This window comes from Canis lupus, chromosome 4, assembly GCF_048164855.1.
Source record: "Canis lupus baileyi chromosome 4, mCanLup2.hap1, whole genome shotgun sequence".
NCBI lineage: Eukaryota > Metazoa > Chordata > Mammalia > Carnivora > Canidae > Canis > Canis lupus.
In genome coordinates this window covers 38,219,251-38,228,387 of record NC_132841.1, presented here as the reverse complement: position 1 = coordinate 38,228,387, position 9,137 = coordinate 38,219,251, and the positions used below count along the sequence as shown (strand labels likewise).

Genomic DNA, 9,137 nt, shown 5'->3' with positions numbered 1-9,137 from the left:
CTGGCCTCCTTGGGCCTCCACATGGCCTCCCCTGGAGCCTGTTCTCCACCCAGTAGTCGGAGCCGTTCTTTTAGAGCCATAAATCAGTTCGTGGCACCTGCACGGCCTAAAATTGTGTCGTGGCCCCACGGGGCCAGACGGCACACTTTGGGAAACACGGGTCTAAATGCACAAGTGAGCGAGCGAAGGAGCGGCCGCGGGCTCTCTGCAAGGGCCCGGCAAGAAAGAAACGGTGGAGCAAGGCGCAGTCGCGTCGGGGAACCCGCGGGGGAAGCGCGGGCGCGGCCTGAGCCGGGAGGGCCCGCGGGGCGGGGCGGGGCTGCGGGGGGCGGGGGGGGGGCGGGGCGGGGGGGGGCTGAGGGCGCCGCGACTCGGGGGCGGGCCCGGGGCTCCACGCGGCCGCCGCGCTCCGCACGGGGGCGCGCTCCGAGGGCGCGCGCGGGGCCGCTCCGGCGGGAGGAGCCTTCCGGCGGCGGCGGGAGCGGCGGGGAGCGGCGGGGAGCGGCGGGAGCGGTGAGTCGCGGGCGCCGGGCCGGGTGGCGAGCGCGCGGGGAGCCCGCGGAGGAGGGGGGGGGGGGCGGCGGGCACGCGCGCCCGCGGGGACCCTGTGCCGGCGGCTCTCGGGCGGGGTCCGCCGCATCCCGGGGACCCCTGGCCGCCCGCGCCGGGCAGCCCCCGCCTGCAGCATCCCGGCCTGCGGCGGAGGGCCCCGAGCCCGGCCGGTGCAGCGCGCCCTGCCCTGCCCGGGCCGGGAGGGGGCTCGTGCCCCCGCCCCCCCCCGCCGCGCCCGCCGCGCCCGCCGCGCCCGCCGCCGCGTGACCGCAGCCCCCGCCGTGAGGGCCCAAAATGGCTGCCGCGGGGACCGGCCCCGCGCTGCGGGCGCGAGTGACCGCGGCGACCGGCGCTGCCGACCCCCGGCCCCCGCCTTCCGGGCCCCCGGCCGCCGCGCCGGGTCGGACAGAGCAGCCGGCCCCGCCCCGGAACTCGCAACTTTGCGGGAGCGAGCGAGGGAGCCGGGGGTCCCGGACGGAGCCTGCGCCGCGGTGCTCCGTCGGCCTTTCCCCAGGGCACAGGCCTCAACCTTTGCAGAGTGACAGCCGGGGCAGCGACGTAGGTCCCTGCACTTCTCCATCCTCCCAGCCCTGTGAGGCTCTCGGTTCGACCTCCATCATCCCGATGCAAGAGGTCACGCAGCGGGCGTCTGTAGAGCAGGGCCAGGTCTCCGCTTAAACGTTACTTGCTCAAAGATGCTTTTCTTTGACTGTGCTGTTTAAAATTGCCCCCTCGTGGGGGCACCGTAGACTGTCCCTGGGATTTTCCTTTATTAGCGTTTCTCATCAGTTGAAAAATTAACCGTGTCCTTGCTCCTTTTATGACCATCCTGTGATCGGGGCCTACGTTTGTCTTGCTCACTTACCTGTCCCTGCATCCAACAATTGCCCGTACCAGGTAGGCCCTCGGTGAGGATTTGTTAAGTGCTTGAATGAAAAAGGCTACTTCTGAGTGACTTCAGAGCTCAGGAGGCACTTAACCACTTCAGGGACAACTGCCTTCTGAACCCCCACTGCATTTTGTTTGTACTTTTCCCAAACTCATCATCTCTCTTCTGCCTTGCCCTCTAGATTCTGACTTGGGCACCCACCTCTTGATTTTCTCTTTCATTCTCCTACCCCCAGGTAGGACAGTTTTCAGTATCATACCAGCTTCCAGGTATTATAATAGGTGGAAAGTGGGTATGCAGGTAAATAAAGAGGCTTTGCAGCGCTTAGGGTGCCAGACTCAGACTTGACATACAAGATATTTGAGAGAGGAACTCCTTGGGAGGATGGGTGGAGACTCTATCAAGAAGTCCTGGGACCTTAAGCAGGTTCCTTTCTCCCCTTAGGACTGCAAGTGTCTGGCTTGCAAAAATGACAGTTTGGAAGGAAAGGTCTATCAGTTCCTATCTAGCCTAGCCCTATGTATAATTGCTCAAAGTATGCATTCAAGTATTAGATTGAGTGTGCAGGTTTTAAGCCCCATGGGTCCTCAGGAAAGGGACAGTATCCATGGTTGTAGTTGTCAAAGAGGAGTCTGTGTAGCAGCAAAGGTTGGCTGTATTTCATGATCAGTCAGATATTAGGATCCTCTGAATACCCTGTAGAAATTTTAGGAAATCTCATACAGATGGGTATAGAGAGGTGCCAACTGGGAAGAAGCATCCCTCTCCTTCCTTACTTCCTGGGGAGAAAGCTTACAGGACAGCCAGAGCAGCAATGACCTTAAAAGCATGTCTATCATCCAACGTTTTTGCTGTCCAGTACCTTAGAATACAATAGGGCATCTATGTCCTTCCTCCTGTGCAAACAATGATCAGATATATTTAGTTGGAATATAATCATGGGTGGAACTGACCTTTGGTGTGAGGTTAAAGGTAAGAAATCAGTAGCAAAAAGTCATTAAAAAAAGGGCTGACTTATTTAGAACGTGAAAAATTGTTAAGTTAAAATAAGTATCAAACCTATACTTAATTATACAAAGTTCAAAGTTATGTTTAGTTAACTATTTGTCAGATGTTTTCAGAGACAGTATATGTAATTTGATTTGAGTCTTTATTTTTTTTAAAGATTTTATTTATTCATGAGAGACACAGAGAGAGAGGCAGAGACACAGCAGAGGGAGAAGCAGGCTCCCTCTGCGGGGAACCCAATGTGGGACTTGAACCTAGAACCCCAGGGTCACGCCCTGAACCAAAGGCAGATGCTCAACCCTTGAGCCACCAGGTGTCCATGATTTGACTATTTAAAGTGGGTGGTAAAACACTCAACTGAATAATCCAAAATACTACAGTCTGGCAGTATTTTAACATTTTTATAAGCCGATGCCACCATCTCGAGTAAAAACCAATAGAATTAAAAAAAAAAAAAATAGGTGAGAACATCATCCATCCTAAGGAATTCAACCCAAGCCCAAAGTTGATCTTGTGGACTGGAATACAGCCGATGATTGCATTGTCATTAGGATGTCTTCAAACCAATCCAAGAGTGGGATCTACATTGTGGAATGGGAGATAGGGGGTGTGGAGGATGCTGGCAAGGAGACAGAAGGCAATAATTCTCCATGTCTTCTTGATTCTAGAAAAGCCCCCTGGAATAGAGGAGAGTATGTGCCACAAAGCCATTGATAAGTGGAAACTTGCTTTGCAGGAGTCTAGTTCTTTGCCTAGGATTCAACTTTCTGGTCTAGAGTTTGATCTCCTGTGTGGCCACGCCCATGAGAAAGGAATGCAGTGTGTGGACAACCAGCCCAAAGCCAAACAAATTAATAAATGTGGCATTTACTAATGCTCCTTGAGTTAGGATAATTGCCTTTGATAGCCACATCACCTCTGGCCTCCTATGGGTCAGAAGCGTGGCAGAAAGTCAGGCAGAAGGACCACTTCCTGGCTCTGCCATCTTGGATGTGATGCTTGATTTTTCTGAGCAGCTCTACAAAACAAGAGATGTTTTCTTGGAGGACTGAAATGAGGATTTGGCATCTAATAATGCCAGGAAAACCTAGTGTCTGGCACATAATGGGCACTCAGTCATGTCCCCCAGATAGCGACTTTGGCAGGGTGTTTCACACCTGCCTGGCTCTAACTAAACAAACCAGGGCAACCAGACTTTCTTTCAAACCTCTTTCAAAATTGTTTTAATCACCAGCAAGATTCCAGTTTAATAATTTAATTTCCATTGTTAATCTTTAGCCAGGGTTAAAGGTCTTTATTACTAAGACCCTGATGAAAAGCACATTCTGTGCTGATGTTACCTGCAAAAGTTTGGGAGAATTTTTTTCCAGTTTAAGCATTTACTCGGCATGTAGCTAAAAGTTGGAGAATAAAGTTTATCCTGGTGAAAAGTTATTTTTGTTAGACATATCATCTTCTTCAGGCAGCCAGGCGCCAGTCCATTTCTACCCCAACCCCATCACCACCACTGCCACCAGCGACTGTATTTATGGGCGGGACTTTAGCCAGTGAGGACAAGAGCTTCCACTCATGGGCAAGTGGCTTCTTAGAAATGTTCCCTACCTTTGGTTAGCATTTTACAATTAATAAAGGTTTAAAAGTTGTCTTGTACACCTCAGCTTACTAATCATACTCTGTGAGCCAACTCTCTCCTCCATTTTATTAGACAAAAATTTTGAGGCTCAGAGATGTGAAGTGACTCACATGGTGACATGCCTAGAAAGGAAGTGAAAGAGCCAGGACTCCAATCCACACTGTATTTGATCCAGTCCAGTTCTGATTCCATATGCCATCAGGGTAGGTGCTCACAGGACCAGGCAGCTCCTCTCAACAGGAACCTGCCAGAAAGAACAGGTCCAGCAACCAGCATTAATGTCCAGGGAGTCATTTAAATATCCATACTGGCCCTGCAAGAGGGTAAGCATCTTCCCTCAGCTGGCAGGGTATTTGGTCATTATTTATTTATTATTTTATGCAGTTCTCTCCAACATAATTTCCCCAAACTTACCTGATTATAGGATACCCCTGGTGTACTTCTTAAAAATCTAATTCCTAGGCCACCATAGATCTCCTGAATCGGAATCTCTAGGGAAATACTTTCCTGGTCACAGCTACCTCTCCAGGGAGCAGAGTTCTGGAGCTAGACAACTAAGGTTCACATTCAGGCATCCCTTACTTACTTCAGTAAGTTAGCTACCCACCCTTGGAAACTGAACTATTACGAGAGTTAGATGAGATAAATATATAAGGAAAGGTCTTAGAATAAATGGTTATTAAATTAGTGGTTATTACTAAGTAGTATCCTAATTTTGGTGATAAAGATACAGAAACTTGGAGCTGTGGGCCAATATGTACAAGGTTATAGAGTCATTGGTGGAGCTGGGATGTGAACTTGGATCTGTTGTCTCCATAAACACAGTCACCTGACCAGTATACACCGCTTCTCTCAGTCCCTCCATCCAGGAATCCCCAGTTACAGGACAGTTAGGAAGGTACAGCTTGGAGCCAGGAATTCAAGCTCAGCTAACCAATCATCCAGTGAACTTATCTGGAAATGAAACTGATCACCATTTCCTAATTCATGTAGACTTCACAAGCCATGAAGCTCATATATGTGGTGGGAGGTAGTCCTGGGCCTAGGAACCAGGGTGGCCTTCACCCTTGCATAGCTGTGCACTGACTGTGTGACATCTAACCTACAAGGAAGGCAGAAATGCCCTCCCAGATTTGTTCATAAAGATTGTGATGTAGTTTAAATAATGACTTGGGTAAATATGGAGTTCATTAACATTGACAGTAGGCCTGTAATAAGTGATGTATTAGTGTATTACGAGTAGAAGATCTTTATCATGCCACTCATTGTTTTAAAAGCTCAAAAACTCAGAGCACCTGGGTGGCACAGCTGGTTGAGCAACCAACTCTTGGTTTTAGCTCAGGTCATGATCTCAGGGTCATGAGATCGAGCCCTGTATTGGGCTCTACACTCAGTGAGGAGTCTGCTTAGACTACCCTCTCCCTCTACCCCTCACCCTACATGTGTGCTATGTCTCTCAAAATAAATCTTAAAAAGCTTATAAACTCTATGACTTAGTTATTGTGGATTTCAGAGCAGGCTTACTGCTATTTTTTTGAAAAGTATTTTTGAAAACTGTGTATGGATTTGGATACCAGAGACATTCTGCAAGATTAGTGATCTGATAACTCAGTTGAAAACTTTATCAACAGAGTTGGATGATGTCCATACACAATGAGCTTTATGTGTGAAGCATGTCTACAAGTTTTTTTGGGGGAAATACAGGTTGTATTTATTAAAATATGTTTGTTTTTCAACTTATTGTTTACTGTGTGTTGGGTCTTTCCAAACCCAGGATCAAGCCAGTGTTGGGTACAAGAGAGGTCTTCAGTGAATATTGAATGTATAAAGTAATTTTGTTTATGAATGAATGAATAAAAAGACTTGGAGAAATTTATTTTGATGAGGCTCCATGAGATTGTATTTATACAAAACCTTAGCCAAAAGATTGAATTTTAAGTTATTTTCCTCCTAAAAGATTATTTCTGTCCTCTTCCGGGGGTTAAGGAATCAACATACATAATATGTAAAATAATCTCTTTAGAAATGACTTTTTAATTTTTATTTTTTTAAAAATTTTATTTATTCCTTTGACAGAGAGAGACAGTGCACAAGTAGGGCGAGGGGCAGGGGGAGAGGGAGAAGCAGACTTCCTGTTGAACAGGGAGCCCGATGCCAGGCTCTGAGGCTCCATCCCGGGACCCTGGGACCATGACCTGAGCCAAAGGCAGACACCCAACCAACTGAACCACTGAGGCACCCTGAAATGATTCCTTTTTTTTTTTTAAAAAAGATTTATTTATTTATGATAGACACACACACACAGAGAAAGAGAGGCAGAGACACAGGCAGAGGGAGAAGCAGGCTCCATGCTGGGAGCCGGACGCGGGACTCGATCCCGGGACTCCAGGATCGTGCCCTGGGCCGAAGGCAGGTGCCAAACCTCTGAGCCACCCAGAGATCCCTGAAATGATTCATTTAAATGCAGTCTAAATCTCTAATAGTTAATGGTCCCAGATAGCTACATCCTGAGTTCATTGTAATTGATTTTGTCTTTAAACAATAAGGCCTTGGCTTTCTTCTGATAGCAAAGTATTGTTAGTCAACCACAGAAAACTTTATTAAATCTCACATTTTTTCTGCAAAAAATATTTTAATACCTTTAAAATATAAATTTTTCTTTAAAATTACCCATGGACAAGATTCCTTTTTAAAGGACGCCTCGGTGGCTCAGCAGTTGAGCACCTGCTCAGAGCACTTGGCTCAGGGCATGATCCTGGAGTCCCGAGATCGAGTCCCACATCAGGCTTCCTGCCTGAAGCCTGCTTCTCCCTCTGCCTATGTCTCTGCCTCTCTCCCTCTCTCTCACTCTCTGTGTCTCTCATGAATAAATAAATAAAACCTTTAAAAAAAGATTCTTTTTAAAAAATTTGACTTAAATTCAATTAACATATAATGTATTATTGGTTTCAGAGGTAGAAGTCAGTGATTCATCCGTCTTATGTAATACCCAGTGCTCATTACATCATGTGCCAGCACGGAGCCTAACGAGAGGCTCAATCTCACAACCCTGAGATCATGACCTGAGCCGAAATCAAGAGCTGGATGCTTAACTGACTGAGTCACTCAGGCACTGCTCTGAAGCTTTCTTTTGAACCATTTTGGCTTCTTGGTCATTCCTCCTGTCCCCAATATCATCATAAAGTCATACAACGTAATGACTTCGTCCAATGTTCTCTGCAGAAATTCCTAGTTGATAAGTACCTGTTATAAAACTGCCAGAACCATGTGCTCAGCTGTGTTTGAGAACAACTTTATAGAGGTGTCTGATCTTTGACCAAGTTCAATGTGGGCGGGTTGAGGGAACAAGCCCAGGAACCAGAAACCTCCAGAAGGCTGCGCACTTTATGGATGAACCAGATTGCGAGGAAACCAAGGTTCCTTCCCCTTCCGCCCCTGGGGACTTGGCTTCCTTCCCACAGAGGTGCCCGAGGTGGCCTTGGCACCCCCAACCCTCTGACCCAAAAGCTGCTCAGTACCCAGTACACTGCCCACCGGCCAATGGGCACCTAGGACATGGTGGTTTGACCAAGCAGTCAGACCCTGCCTCTGCCCAGCCAGCAGATGGAAAGGGCATGCCCCAGGGACCCCACCACCACCACCATGTGGTGGTAAAGGCCATGCAGGCACATTCGCCCTGGAGGTGGCTGCAGAGTCAGGGGAGCCTCAGTCCTCTCCCTTAGCACCTTAACTCAGTGCAGAGAGCTGCTGTTTGGTCTCCAATCAGAGCACCCAGGCCTGGGGGTGGACAGGAGGGAGATGAGTGCCCCAGAACTGTGGCAGGACCACTCCTGGCCCCACTATTTCATGTGGAATAGAAAATCGATCATTAAAAAGAAAAAAGTAAAGTAGGACTCCTGATTCTAGAAATGAGTTGATTTATTTAGAGTTGAGAAAGTGAAGTGTGCTTGAAGGTTCATGCATGAAAAGGCTGTCTAATTGAAACATGGGAGTCACGGTTAATAATTAAAATTTCACGTGGCTTGAGATCAGCTGCCTTTGTAAGAATGTTACTATCACATTCCTAACTAGGCTTTATGTTTTTGAATTTTGTAGGAGCAGAGACAGGTTCTTGAGGCTGGTTGGTATTTCTTAGCCAGTATATAGTGCTATTTGAAATCCTTTCTAAGTAGGAAAAATGGTGCTGTACTTGTTTTCTATTGCTGCTATAACAACCACACAATTAATAGTTGGAAACAGCATGTTATCTTACAGTTCTGGAGGTCAGAAGTCTGAAATGAGTCTGGGTTACTTCTGGAGGCCACCCACATTGCTTGGCTCACCGCCCTACATCACCCCAATCTCTGCTTGTCTCATCTGTTCTTCATACTCTACCCCTCCTGCTCTTCCTTCTCTTGTAGGAGCTCTTGTGATTACATGAGGCCCACCTGAACAAGCAGGCTTGTTTCCCAGTCTCAAGATCCTTAACTTACACACTGGCAAAGTCCTTTTGCCACAGAAGGTAACATATCCATGGTCTGTGGGGGTAGGATGTGCACATCTTGGGGAAGGGGCATTATTCTGCCTACCACAAGTCCACACAAGGCCCATCGCTTTTAGTGTGGGGCTTTCATGGGCTCGGCCAGGAGTCCGAAGATCAGCCTCCTTCCTGTCTTGCTGGATAGACAAGGGTTAGTGTGAGTAGCATCTCAGATTCCTCCTTTCCTCTTCCATAAAATGCGTGTAGTATTCATAGAACACAGTATCATGAGAGCTGAGGTGGAATCTTCTGCGGTGGGCGCAGAGTAGGGCCTCACACTCCAGGTGGGCATCCAGCCCAGTTCCTTGCCTGCACGAGAAACTCCAAACGTGTCGAGGTTCCTTTCCCCATCTCTCTCCTTTTTCTTTGTCTGTTAAACAAAGAATAAGGCTGCGGCCCCCACAGCCTTCTTGTTCACACGTTCTAGAGTCACCACTGGGTCCTTGTAGTGTAGGACTTCGCAGTGTCAGTAGAAACCTTTGCATGTAAAGGACTTAAAAGGAGGGCCTCAAAGATACCAGTTCTGTGCAGGCATT

At 48.2% G+C, this 9,137-nt stretch overlaps 1 protein-coding gene across 8 annotated transcripts in view; it reads left to right on the top strand.

Moving 5' to 3' along the window:
* Window positions 1-412: 412 nt before the first annotated feature.
* Window positions 413-9,137, top strand: part of SFXN1 (sideroflexin 1) — a 40,587-nt gene continuing 31,862 nt past the window's right edge. For 6 of the 8 annotated variants that reach the window (XR_012029749.1, XM_072824098.1, XM_072824097.1 and 3 more), the window contains exon 1: window positions 413-513. The gene's annotated coding sequence lies outside the window, so the exon portion shown is untranslated. Of the gene's footprint in view, window positions 514-8,482; window positions 8,584-9,137 lie in introns of those variants that run through there. The other 2 variants (XM_072824096.1, XM_072824094.1) reach the window with 1 other exon arrangement.